At 42.2% G+C, this 13919-nt stretch overlaps 1 protein-coding gene across 1 annotated transcript in view; it reads right to left on the reverse strand.

Annotated features, from left to right (window-relative positions):
* LEKR1 (leucine, glutamate and lysine rich 1) overlaps positions 1–13919 on the reverse strand; it is a 216828-nt gene that overhangs the window by 7834 nt on the left and 195075 nt on the right. Inside the window, exons 16-17 of the transcript XR_008297893.1 lie at positions 2480–3362; positions 1621–1730 (exon numbers count right to left, since the gene is read on the reverse strand). The gene's annotated coding sequence lies outside the window, so the exon portion shown is untranslated. The remainder of the gene's footprint in view (positions 1–1620; positions 1731–2479; positions 3363–13919) is intronic.

The raw sequence follows: 13919 nt of genomic DNA on the forward strand, positions 1-13919 counted from the left end.
GGAGGGTGGACGGCTGAGCAAAGGCCTGGGGTTTGGTGCAGGGCATCTCAGGCCCAGAGGTGAGAAGGTCTGCCTGCCACAGGAATAGCCCCTGGCTGCTCTCACATTTGACGTCCTGCATTTGGCTTGGGGGAGCCGGCTGGGGACCTCTGATAAGCAAGTCAAAGATTCGAGGCAACAAGCAGCTTGTTGATATCCCACCCTCCTCTCTGACACCAGGAGAGAAACTCACTGGCAAGGGATGCAGCTGGCCTTTGCAAGGCACTGTTCCATTAGAAGCCAGACATCCTAACAAAAGCAAGAATGACAGGAATGAAAGTTTCTGCGCTGACGCACAGATACTGACTGAAGAGGTATTTCTCATGTTGGCTTTGCACTTCTGAGGGCAAATCTGCCAAACAGATATCAAAGGAGATGGGGACCCCAGGCGAGGAGGCACGCACTCTGCACTCAGAGCAGAAAGACTGAAGGAGTCTCTCTCCCACCTTCACTTTTCCCACCTGCAAGGCACAGGTCATAATGCCCGTGGCAGCTGCCTTGCAGCATGGTTGAAAGAACCAGTTTAAACAGAGGCTCTTGTTTTGTTTTGTTTTTTAATGTTTATTTACTTTTGAGAGAGGAGAGAGACAGAGCATGAGCAGGGAAGGGGCAGAGAGAGAGACACACAGAATCTGAAGCAGGCTCCAGGCTCTGAGCTGTTAGCACAGAACCCAGTGTGGGGCTTGAACCCACGAACTGTGAGATCATGACCTGAGCCAAAGTCATACGGTTAACCGACCAAGCCACCCAGGTGCCCCCAAACAGCAGCTCTTAGCTTAGTCAACTGCTGGGCAGGTTTAAGTGGGGCTGCAAAGCCCTGAAATTACTAGCACGAGCATTTTGCTTCTACATGATTATGTGCATCTTCCTGGGGAGAGGGTCACCGCTTTCACAATATTCTCAAGAAATATGATTACCCTGGAAAGATTAGAACCATTGGTCTGGATAATGCATGAACGTGATATATAACTGTTATCAGCAAAGGTTGTGGGGGAGAAAGGGACACAGAGGAGCACCTACTCTGTGTCAGGGTGTGTGGGGGACACACAGAGAAGAAAACATGATTCCTGGCCTCATGGAACATATGACAATTTTGGACAGAAGACTAAAACATGAAAAATCAAAAAGAAAAGGTAACTACCAGCAAAGCAGCTGACAGGTCAGAAGAACTTAAGTGCCACATAAATTCAGAAGTGGGAATGCTCTGGGCAGGAAGGAGGACAGGGTTGGGCTCAGGCAAAGGCAGAGAAGGGCCTCCGTGGAGGAAGGCTGGCCCCAGGAGAGCCCAGGCCCTAGAGCTTGAAGGGTGAGTATAGAACACTCTGGCCGTGGGGCCCCCTGAGTGGGACGAAGGGTCTCAGAGCAGAGGTTCTGGGTGATAGTCTATCCCAGATGCCTCTTCAGATATCTAGCCAGTTCTTGGTCCTTCAGCCTTTGCCTCCTCAGAAGGGGCTGAGGGCTTCCCCTGGAGAATCCCCATGGGGGACACAGAGCCTGTCCAGGATGGACATTTTCTTCCCTGGGGAGATATCCTGGTGACTCACAGGTGCCAGGCAGGAAACGCTTCATGTCTAGACTTACTTCTTGCTGTGATATATCCAGGCTGCCTCCTCACAGTTAGCAAAGTCCCACTGGTCAGGCCTCATGGGGCCAGCACTTAGTTACCCCAAACACACAAAGCAAATAAAACACTGGAACATGGAGAAAAAAAATTAGAGATAACTTGGCGTTTCAGAAAAAAATACTGAAGTGTTCCTCATGAGAAAAATCAGAACCTAAATGTCTTTGCACTTATCCTATGGTGTGGCAGTTTCTAAATTCTCCATATGGCAGGGCCACCATAACCCCTCCTGTCGCCAGGGCTCCTTCTGGTCCTGCTGTGACCCTGGTCCCACTGACTGGGCCACCCCTCCCCAAATCAGCAAGGCCGTCCCACAAATGACATCTCCCCACTCTCCTCAAAGGGGCTGAAAGGGTTTTCTTGGGAACTCTTGAGATCTTGCCACTGCCCTGCAGATGTAAAGATCCTATAGTTTTGTTTTTGTTTTTTTAAATATGCTTTTGAACATAGAAGTTGACTCTGGCAACCAGTATAGGACCACTCTCCCCACCTTGTACCCTAATACCCATGTCAAGAGAGCAGCTAATTATCTACCTTCCTGATGATGCAAAGGGAATATTTTAAGAAATCTGATCTGTCACACCCTAGGATGATTCCCCCAGTAAGGGAAGCAACGGGGATCTGAGACCAAGCAAGTCTCTTGGCCTCTTTCCAGAAAGAGTGGACTCTGCCATTTCCTGACCATCCTCCTTTCTTCATGGGTACCTCTTCCCCTTTATGACACTCTCCCATCCTAGGAACTCCTCCCTGACCCTGACTTTTCATATCCCCCAAGTGCAATCAGACTTGTGTTACTTTGCTTCTGTCCTTAAAACCTACCTGTCCCCTTTGTCATGCTGTCACTGCCTGGCTTGATGATGGAGGTATCTGCGGAAGGAATCTGGTCTCTTCTTCCTGTTCCCAAATACCAGAGGTAACTTCAGGGCCAATGGCCTCATTTTTATCCACTGTTAGCTAGCAGGAATAACAAGACTGGGAGATATTGCCCTAAGGGGTGTCCTCTTGGGGATAGCCAGCCTCCTAACATGACACCATGTCCTAATCCATGTTTGGCATCCCCCTCAAACAAAACTAGGTGACAATCTCTTTTGGCTTCTCTCTTCTGCATAGGGCTTACCAGGCAGAAGGGATCTCTAGCCTAGCCGAAGGCAGTGTGCAGGGCCTGGTTCTGGCCCTCTGTTGAGACTGCTTCCAGTCCGCTTGTTTCCTGGTTGCCTTTAATCAGGCAAAGACTGATTAACAAACAAAAAAGAAGTGGGGAGGGGAATAGGCTAATACTCTGGTAGCCTCTCAAGGTAGAACAGGATAATTTGTTTTAATTATTTATCCATCCTGCCTTCAAGCACCATGCATTATGGCTCATACTTACAACTTCCCGTTTGACCCTTAATCAAAGTCTAATAGTCCCTGGGTCTCTTGTCATTCCCACAGATTCCTACTTCGGTATGGTGGGGTGGAGTGGAGTAGGAAGGCAGAGGTGGGAAATGTATTTGGGTTCAAGGTTAGGTATTGGTGTTCCTTCCCACCAGGTGACATGGTATGGTAGATAGTTTTTGGTTTGGGCTGGCTGTGCCCTGATTTACCTCTGGTAATTACCTCTCCCACACATGGGAAGCTGTTTAGTCAAGGTGCCTTCCTTTCCCTGGCCCCAGGGCAAGCGCTTGAACCTGGTGAGGTTGGTTGGATTTGCCTTCCCAGGAATCTGAAATTTGAGCCAAGTCATCAAAAAGACGGAAACCAATTGGAGCTTATTCATTATTCACAGCAGTGTACCCAGGTGACCCTGCTAAGAGGTCATGTGTCTTAGACCCTCGATTTTATGCTGCTTCCTGCCCACTGAGTTTCCCAGTTCCTGTCCATTATGTTCCGGTTTCTGAGCCTGATTTCCCAGTCATTGAGAAATCAACTGTTTTTCCAGTAAATTCCCTTTGGGTTTAGCTTAGCCAGGGTTGGCTTCTGTCGCTTGCCTCCTAAGGAGACCTAACTCACACCACAATGAACCTAGGTTTCTGAGCATCCCTGCAGTCACACTTGGTTTCAGAACATCACCCCAAAGCTGTGCTAAAAGCTGATGAAGCCTTTACATTTACCCTGACTCTGCAGTAATCATTTCCCAGAATTTATCTTCTTAGCTGCCAAGCCCATGCTACTTATTAGTTGATTGTGGTTTATAACCCGCCTTTGGTTTCTTTCAGTATTTTTTAGTTTAATTCAGACTGGGCCAAATCTCTCTACCCCATACCTAGAGAACAGGCTTGCTTTCCACATGGTCTTCTGCTTGACACTCCTCCAACTTCTGCTAGGGAAATGTAATCCAGGACAGCATTTTTGCAAACCCAATTGGAAAACTATAGTCAAGAGCTTCTAAAACCTTCTTTCTGAAATAGTAATTCAACTAATTTTGAGATTTATGCTATGAAAGTTATCAGAGGATCATAAAGATGAGTAAGCATGTTTATTACGGTATTATTTTGCAGTAGCAAAAACTTGAAGACAGCCTGAATGTCCAGCAGCAGAGAAATGGTTAAATAAACAATGGTCTATTCATATGATACATGCTACGTTCATTCAGGATCAATCACAGTTTTGCAGAATATTTAATACCACGAGGAAAATTCCCATACTATCTTGTGTATCAGGGGGAAACAAACAAACCAGGACACAAAATGTATGTGCAGGATAATCTCAATTTGTTTTATTCAAATTGGGAAGGATTGCACCAACATATTAGTTGTGGTACCTCTTGATGGGGTGAGTATGTTTGGTTTAGTAGGCTGTAAACTCTTTGAGAGTAGGGATTATTTCTTATTTCTTATTATAGCTCTATTTCTACCGACCTCAGGCACATAGCTTGCCTGTCGAAATAATAAGTTTCCTTATATTTTTCCATGGTTTTCTTTTCTTTTCTTCATGTTTATTTATTTTTGAGAAAGAGAGAGAGAGAGAGACAGAGACAGAGAACCAGTGGGGGAGGGGCAGAGAGAGAGGGAGACACAGAATCTGAAGTGGGCTCCAGGCTCTGAGCTGTCAGCACAGAGCCCAACACAGGGCTTGAACTCATGAACCATGAGATCATGACCTGTGCTGAATTTGGACGCTTAACCAACTGAGCCACCCAGGTGCCCCTCTTTTCTTTCTTTCTTTCTTTCTTCCTTCCTTCCTTCCTTCCTTCCTTCCTTCCTTCCTTCCTTCCTTCCTTTCTCTTTCTTTTTTTTTTGTCTTGTCTTGTCTTGTCTTCCTTCCTTTTCTTTTCTTTTCTAAAAAATTTACATCCAAGGTAGTTAGCATATAGTGCAATCTGATTTCAGGAGTAGAATCCAGCGATTCATCCCCTACATAGAACACCCAGTGCTGATCCCAACAAGTGTCTTCCTTAATGCTCCTTGCCCATTTAGCCTATCCCCCCACTCAAAACCCCTCCAGCAACCCTCAGTTTGTTCTCTGTATTTAAGAGTCTCTTATGTTTTGTCCTCTCCCCTGTTTTTATATTATTTTTGCTTCCCTTCCCTTATGTTCATCTGTTTTGTGTCTTAAATTCCACATATGAGTTAAGTCATATGATATTTGTCTTTCTCTAATCTTGCTTAACATAATACCCTCTAGTTCCATCCAAATTGTTGCAAATGGCAAGATTTCATTCTTTTTGACTGCAGAGTAATATTCCAGTGTGTGTGTGTGTGTGTGTGTGTGTGTGTGTGTGTGTGTGTGTGTGTATGCCACATCTTCTTTATCCATTTATCTTTTGATGGACATTTGTGCCCCTCTTTTCTTTTAAATAATGAAAGTGCATTCCATGTGAAATCATAAAACAATTTTAGCCAATAAAATTTTGGTACATGAGGTTTGTTGAAATCCTGGTCATGCTTTGAAGTCGTGACAGTTTTAAAATGTGGCAACAATATTTGATTATTCCTTCCACAGAGAGGTGGAGTCTGTGTCCTGTCCTTTTAAATGAAACTGCTTCCACCAATGAGCACAGCGGAAATGTTCCTATGTGATTTCTGAGGGAAGGCCATAAAAGGCCACGCAGTTTCTGCCTTGTGTGCTAGGAGCACCAGATATGGAAGCCCTGGACCTCAGTGTAAGAGGTCAACCACCCTGAGGCTGCAGTACTGGAGAGGTCATCTGGGGGTACTATGGTTGACATTCTAGCTGAACCTGTCCTTCATCCCAGGTATGCGGCACATGAAGCCATCCTAGAAGTGGATGCTTCCAGCACTCTGTTGTTTGAGTCACTCCCAGCCAACTGGGGTTCCGACAGTATGGAGAAGAGACTGCCCACATTGTGTTCTATCCAAATTCCTGACCCACAGACTCTCTGAGTGGCATAAATTGGTGGTTTTTCATGCCAGTAGTCTGGGGTGCTTTGTTAGACACCGATAGATACCAAAACAGTTTTCCTCAAACTTCTCCCTCTTTCTGAAACCTTCCCTGCTCCTTTCTGTCCTTCCCACAATTCTGACCCCCAAATTAAACTATTCATTCTTGTCTCCAAAAGCCCTTTCTTATAACCTGTATCAGAGTACTGACTCATCTTGTCTTTCTCCAGACGATGAGAGTTAAGGGCAGAAGCTCTGTGAGTCACTTTTGCCTTTTCAGAGCACCTAACAGCCTGAATCTAATGGATGGTTCTTTTATGCCTTGTGCTATTAGTATAATGCACAAGAGAGATGGAAATTGACAGAGAGGTCAATTTTGGTGTGTATGTCAGACTTCCATGGAATTCTGGCCTTTTCCTTGATCCGGGGCTACAACTCAATACCATAGCGGGATGGCATTATATCTGTAAAGTGTCTCAATGTCTTAGTTTATTTGGGCTGCCATAACAAAATACCACAGACTGGGTGGCTTAAACCACAGGAACTTATTTTTTCACAGCTCTAAAGGCTGCAAGTTCAAGATCAAGGTGTTGGCAGACTTGGTCTCTCTGAGGTCTCTCTCCTTGGCTTGCAGACTGCTGCCTTCTGTGGCCTCACATGGTCTTTCCTCTATGCATACCAACCACTGGTGTCTCTTCCTCTTCTTATAAGGACACCAATTCTATTGCATTTAGTGTCTCATCCTTAGGACCTCATTTAACTTTACCTCTTAAAAGGTTCTATCTCCAAATACAGTCATAGGAGGAAGTAGGGCTTCGACATATGAACTTGAGAGGTATGCAATTCAGCCATAACACCAAAGGATACAATGGATTCTTAGTTTTATTTACACTCCCTGTAGTTGTAGGTGTCACTGAAAAGAAATAATGAACTCACGGATCCAAACTCGATCCATAAACACTTTCCTGGTTTTAAGTTCCAGGCTTATACCATGCTTACTCTCATACCCTTTCAAATAATGACCTGTTGAGGTGATAGCTGTCTATGCTAACTTGTCCTTCTCCACGTCCAGTGACAAGATTTGATTTCATGGAGGTTTTATTTATTTGCTTGTAATTTTGTTTGATGCCCAAGGGAACCTCCAACAAATCTTCAGTATCACTGTCAGTCGCAAAACAGCGCAGATTGCGAAGGCATCCCCCACACTCTGCTGTGTGTAAGTGGGTGTCCTTCCGTTGCAACCCTGTCAGTTCACTGAAGCTGAATAAAGTACATCAGTGAAGAGGCTGGGGAAAGAAACTGCTGAGAGTGATCCAAGAATGATTTAAGGAAATGCAGGAACGCCAGGAGCTATAGTGACTAGCAACTACTTTTTGGAATTTTTCTTCTTAAATTAATTCCATGCAATTTCCTTTTTGGTCAGCCCCTGGGTTTTTTTTTTTTTTTTTTTATTGCTTTATATCATATTCCAAAAGTGAGTGAGAGAGAGAGGAGAGAGAGAAGAGAGTGAGAACACAATCTTCTCTGAGTTGAACTGGATTTGGGACAATTTTATATCCCTCTGTGAACTACAGGTGCTGAATATTCAACATCACACATTTACCCTTTGCAATTCAAATTAAAGTGCACCTATCTGGCCATTTCACCCTTGTTTTCAGCTGGTCTTTGTCACACTACCTCATTGTCATTCCTCAGGCCTGGCCCACCTTCCTTTCACCACTTAAGGAACGAGAAGGCGGTTTTTGTTCTGATTCATACTATCACTAAAGCTCCACAAGAATCAATGGGCTCTCATTTTCACACAATGCGGCATGTTTACACAGTTACCACCCTGCCTGTATGGAGGGCTGGAATACTAAAAAGTTCTTTATGTGAACGTTGGTTCTGAAATGCATTTTATCTGCCCGTTGAAGCTGGCAAGAATTTTGTTCCAATCTGTAAGAAGGCTTTATCCTTGCTCTACACTATCAAGCTCTCAAGATTTTATCTTTCTTGAATTGCCTACAGGTAGGATGAGATTCAATTTGCTAAGAGTCCTTGTTTTTGACACAAAGACAAATACGCACTCCTGTGCTACTTCACGAAGCAATGATTCATTTAAAACAAAAAAACAAAAAAACCTCTCAGGATCAGGAATTCTCCAGATAGAGAGAGTGAAGCCAAGTCATGCTTTCCTTATTAATTTCAGTATGCTCTCTCTCTACTGGTTCACTTCAGAAAAGAGGTATAATTACTCTCTTTATGAGTCAGACTCATAGCCCAGCACCTGTTAGAAAATTAAAAAAAATATTTTCCCCACATCACATTACAAAGGGAGGCCCATTGTTTTTGCGCAGTTGCTGGTATTTGCTCCTTTGCCAAAATGACTATTTTGGAGGCTTTAAAAGCCAGAGTGTGATAATGAAAAACAATGACTAGAGACATTTCCAAATGCCAATACATAAAGATAGTGACATGAACTTGATAAACTCTGATTTTCATTCCTTCTAAATTGTTCATAGATTAATAAGGGAGAGTCTGTTTCTCCCAGGCATGGCAAAGTGGCAGATACAGGCAGTTCAGAGCTGTTTCCTAAAAACACACCCCAGGTAGTTACTTATGCATTAGGTATGGAATTCAGTCAGTGCCAACTATGGAAGGAGACTCAACATATTTGAGTATATTATGGGCATAAAAATTAAAGAATAATTGTAAGTAAGTAAAACGGATATCATGGCATAAAAATGATCTAGCTCAGGGAGGGGGTAGGGTGTGATAAAAAATCTTTACAGTCCATTTCTTGACTAAATGTTGTATAAAGAGATAAAGGTCAAAATATTATTGTTGTGCAGATGATAGATGGAGTACTTGATCCTGATGCCAAACAAAAGACAGAGGGTCGACTCTCTCCACTTTGTCATGCTTCCCCAGCAACATCAAAGGGTGTCTCCGTACAAGACTAACTTGAAATTTACTTTCAACAAGAAATGCATGCTGCACAATTCCTTATCACCTGGGGTACTGCAGGGAGAGCTCTCCCAAGCCTTGCACCCTGCCCAAAGCACAGGTAACATTTCCAGGCCTCTGCCATGTGCATAGTGGGGAAAAGCAAACAGAGCAGAGGCCGTGTGGTATGTGCCCTTGGCCAATGATGACAGTAAGTAAAATGCAAAGAGCTCGGATACGGATAAAACTTTTTGTCCTGTTTACTTAGGCTTTCTTGATTAATGTCATTTTTTTATATTCCTTTCCTTTTCTTGAAGCCATGAATCAACACTGAATGAATTAGTGAATTATTGGTTGAACAGGCAATATGTTCTTCATCTCTTGAAGAAATTACTTATTTCATCTATTTCTTTACAAAATAATTATGAGGTCAACAGGTTATTAATGACAAGGTCGATGGAGCACCTGGGATTCATTCAACTGGAGAATTATTTAGGAACAATCTGAAACCAGGCCAAGAAACATTTTATGGTCAAATACTGAATTGTGATCTGTAGAAAAACAGGGTTTTTATCTCCCTAAATTTTTTTTTTACAGTATTTAGTAAAAGAAAATTAACCATCTGGTAAAGATGTTTCTTAATTCACTACCTGAACATAATGACTGGAACAAAGAGCTTAATAAATGTTTGTTCAAGGAATAAATAAATGAACAGACACTGATACAAAATTAAAAATTACCGACAACCATTTTGTTTAAAAATCAGCATTATTCTTCAGGATTAATTTTAGATAGCAATGTTTGTTATAATTTACCATGGATTAAAATTAACCAAAGAATCAAAATAAATAAGACATATATCCTGGGTTTCTTCCAAACAGAAAAATATTTTTTTAATTAAACACTCTATAAATTTGCTTCTCCCAGAAACAGATGACTAAAGGAATTCTCTAGCTTTGAATTCTTAATTAGAAAAAAAAATATTTAAAATAATTACGCTAAACTTGTACCTTCACAAGCAGCAATGGGAAGAAAATTTAAAAACAAAATAAATAAAAGAAAGAAAGGTAATAATAAAGTTAAAACTCAGGTCTCCTGGGAACTAGACACAAGACAGAACTAGAAGTATGTGTAGTTTATTGGGGCAAACTCCTTAAAAGGGAGAAAGAGCAGGGAAAACCTTCAGACTACAGTGCAGGTGAGGCATCTGTGAACAAGAGAAGGCAGTAAGGAGCTTTGGTGGCACAGAGCTGAGTAAGTCTCAGGCAGTCAACTGGGAGTCTCCACTGAGCAGTCCTGCACTGGCCAGAAATTACAAATTCTCAGTTATTGCCCAGGGTCTTCCTGGAAGCATATGGCTTCAGCTTGGAAACCAAGGCAGATCTTGAAGGCTCTAATAGCTGAAGGCTGTTAGTGAACTCTTACCCATTGGAGCAGGTACTTAATTGGAGATGTGAATAACATTCTAATGTGGCTGCCACAGTTTGCTCCTTGTGCCACATGGGTTTACTTGCTTTATACATTTGGGGCACAGATCTGCCAGGGTTCCTGTATTTGTTATCTACTGCTGTGTAACAAGTTATCCCCAAACTTTGCAACTTAAAGAACACAATTATCTCATTCAGTTTCTAAGAGCCAGGAATCTGGGAGTAGCTTAGCTGCATGGTTCTGGTTCAAGGTCTCTCATGAAGTTGTAGTCAAGATGTTGGCCAGAGCTGGAGTCATCACAAAACTTGACTGGGGCTAAAGAATCTGGTTCTGAACTCATGTGATTGCTGGCTGGCCTCAGTTTCTTGCTGGCTATTGGCCTGAGGTCTCCATTCTTCTTCACGTGGGCCTCTCTGAAAGCTGCCTGTGTGTCTCATGACCAATTGTAGGTAGCAAGTTGGCAAGTGATGTGAGAGAGAGACTAAAACAGAAGGTGTAGTCTTTTATAACCTAATTTTGGAAGTTACATACCATCCCTTCCATCATATTCTATTGGCTGCACAGACCAACCTTGATCCAATGTGGGAGGGACCACACAAGGGTATGAATATCAAGAGGCAGGGATCGTTGGGGGCTGTCTTGGGAGCAGGCTACTGCAGTTCCCATGAACTTCTCTTCCTGAGGACACACTCAGAAAAGGGAAGTAAGTGGGACAAACTAAAGCCCCTGCCACAGCAGTTAGTTTTAGGGTCACAACTGGTACTCATCATCACTCTCCTTCACTGTCCATTCCAAATTTCCCCAGTCACCTGCTATCACCTCTGCTAGTCTTTGTGGTTGCCAGCATGGCGACACCTTTTCTCACCTCCTGCTACCTGGGTACAGGGAGCACAAAGGAACCCAAAGAGCCTGGTGACAGCTGTAGCTTATAATTCAGTGGGACTCTCCATGTGTCTTGGGGTGAGAGTGCACCCCCTCTGGAGACTGGGGCTGCTGACTCTGCAGGGCCCACAGTTGTAGAAACGAGATGGAAAACTTATGTCAGTGGGCCACTGGAATGATGGTAAGTGGGGCCACTTCTGTGTCCACCCTTTGGTTCCCAGACATCTGTTTGCTTCCAACACAGTGCTTTCCATAGGTCATCAATTGAGCATATACACTGCACTCTGGAGGATTTGCTTGAACTAGATATGCTAAAAGGTTTACCCAATAAAAATAACCAAAATGTCAGATAAAATAACCAAGAAAACACTTTTAAAAGAGATCACTGAGGGGCACCTTGGTGGCTTAGTCGGTTAAGTGTCCAACTTCGACTCAGGTCACGATCTCATGGATCGTTAATTCAAGCCCTGCATGGGGCTCTCTGCTGTCAGTGCAGAGCCTGCGTTGGATCTTCTGTCCCTGTCTCTCTCTGTCCCTCCCTCGCTCTCTCTCTCTCTCTCTCAAAAATAAATAAACATAAAAAAAAAAAAAAGACATCACTGAGATGGCACAAAAGTAAAGCATCAGCAGAGATCAAAAACAAGATAAAAGTAACAACTTTGGGAGAGGAGAACCAAAGCCAGCTCTCTTTGTGTTAGGCCCACACAAAATTGGAAATCTTTTTTTTTTTTTTTTTGCTACAATATGATTTAACAATTCTATACATACTCAGTGCCCTTAATCCTCTTTATCTATTTCACCACCACCACCCCTGCCACAACATTTGAAATCTTATAGAAGACCCCTACATGAAGCAGGAATCTCAAAGGGCTTTACCTTCAATTAAGGGTGAGTAAAAAACGAACTGCTACACAGAAGGGGACAAACCACATCTGATTCTATTTTTATGCCGGGGGAGAGTGGTAGGAAATCTCACTGGGGAATTTAGAACTACAGCTTGGCCCTCACGTGGCTTTTTGCATGAATTTATGTTACACCACATGTATCTGAAAAACTGAAAGAGGAGAATTTTAATTAAAGCACTCTCAGAATGTTTGTATAATCACCTGGGAGGAGCAAATGTAAATGTTTTCTGGAAGAATGCAATCTCAACTGAGGCCTCGAAGAATTCCTATAGATAGAGTTCCAAAGAACATAAGCTCACATAAAACCACACATAGGTATACTCTGCCTTTTCTCCTCCCCTGCAGGAGAATAAAGCACCGTGAATGAGAACGAGCAGACACAGGCAGCAAAATCAGATCTGTAAAGATGATAAGACACAGAATATAAAATAACCATGTTTGGTATGGTGAAGAAATAAATATTTTGTGAGAAAGGAATAAGAGATGGCTTTTTATTTTTTTTAAAGGTTACTTCATTTATTTTGAGAGAGAGAGACACACAAAGAGTGTGTATGTGTGTGTGTGTGTGTGTGTGTGTGTGTGTGTGTGTGTGTGTCTGTACGCAAGTTGGGGAGGGGCAGAGAGAGAGGGTGAGAGAGAATCCTAAGTGGGCTCTGTGCTGTCAGTACAGAGCCTGACTTGGGGCTCAAACTGACGAACCATGAGATCATGACCTGAGCTGAAATCAAGTCTGATGCTTAACTGACTGAGGAGATGGCTTTTTAAAAACACAATCAAACAGACTGATGAACAATTGAATAAAATTTTCCAAAATGAAAAACTGCTTTATGCAGAAAGATTATGAGACCAAATGGAGGAAGGTCTGCAAGAAGAAACAGTGAGCAAAGAAAGTGGTAAGTATGTTAGGTATATTGAAATAAACACTGACATCATCATCATCATCATCATTGTCATCATCATAATGTCTAATTTGTGAGGTTAAACAAACAAGATAGAATTCAAATACTGGTCAAAGTATAATATAGATTGGAATGGGGTGGAAAACTATAGTTCAAATAATCTAAGATTCTTGCACTGTTTGGGCAGAGCATCCAGAAATGAAGTAAGTGTGTTCAAATGTCTAGGGTAACTCCTAAAAATAGATATAGAGATAATTAATTCCAAAAGAGAGGTAGGGGGTGGGGTGGTAATAGCAAAAGATGAAAAGAAAAAAGAAAACCTATTCAGAAGATGGCAAGAAAGGAAAAAAGAGAGAGAAATGGATGGCACATGATAAGATGATAGAAATAAATCAAAGGAAGAAGAGCAAAGACAGTCTCAAGATCCTTTGCCCCAAATCAAAACAGTGGAAGTTTATACACACTCTACAATGATGGGTGTTAATTTCATACTGTGATTAACAATGAAAAATGAGCATAAATGACCTCTGAGAATAAAAGGTTTTATTCTACAAAAGAAACTTTAACTTCTGAAGACCTGTGCCACAAAAATGGACTTTCATAGACAATTTTTATGAGCACTCTTCTGATTACTAATTTTAGAACATGTTTTTATTCTTATAAATTTTGGCCTTTGACTTTATCTGGAGAGTTTTTCTTGTGAACAGCTATATAATTTGTTATATCTCTCTCCTTTTGTACCAGTTTTAACACTCTTTTTCTCCTTTGTCTGTATTTAGAAGGACCTGCTTTTTTTAAGGCTATAGCTAGGACATCATATTCTAGAAATAAATCAGAAAGCACAGGACCTAAAGACCTAATATAGACAATGACACATTTTAAAAAAGGAATGTGAGACCTA

The sequence above is a fragment of the Acinonyx jubatus genome, chromosome C2, assembly GCF_027475565.1.
Source record: "Acinonyx jubatus isolate Ajub_Pintada_27869175 chromosome C2, VMU_Ajub_asm_v1.0, whole genome shotgun sequence".
In the NCBI taxonomy this organism is placed as follows: domain Eukaryota; kingdom Metazoa; phylum Chordata; class Mammalia; order Carnivora; family Felidae; genus Acinonyx; species Acinonyx jubatus.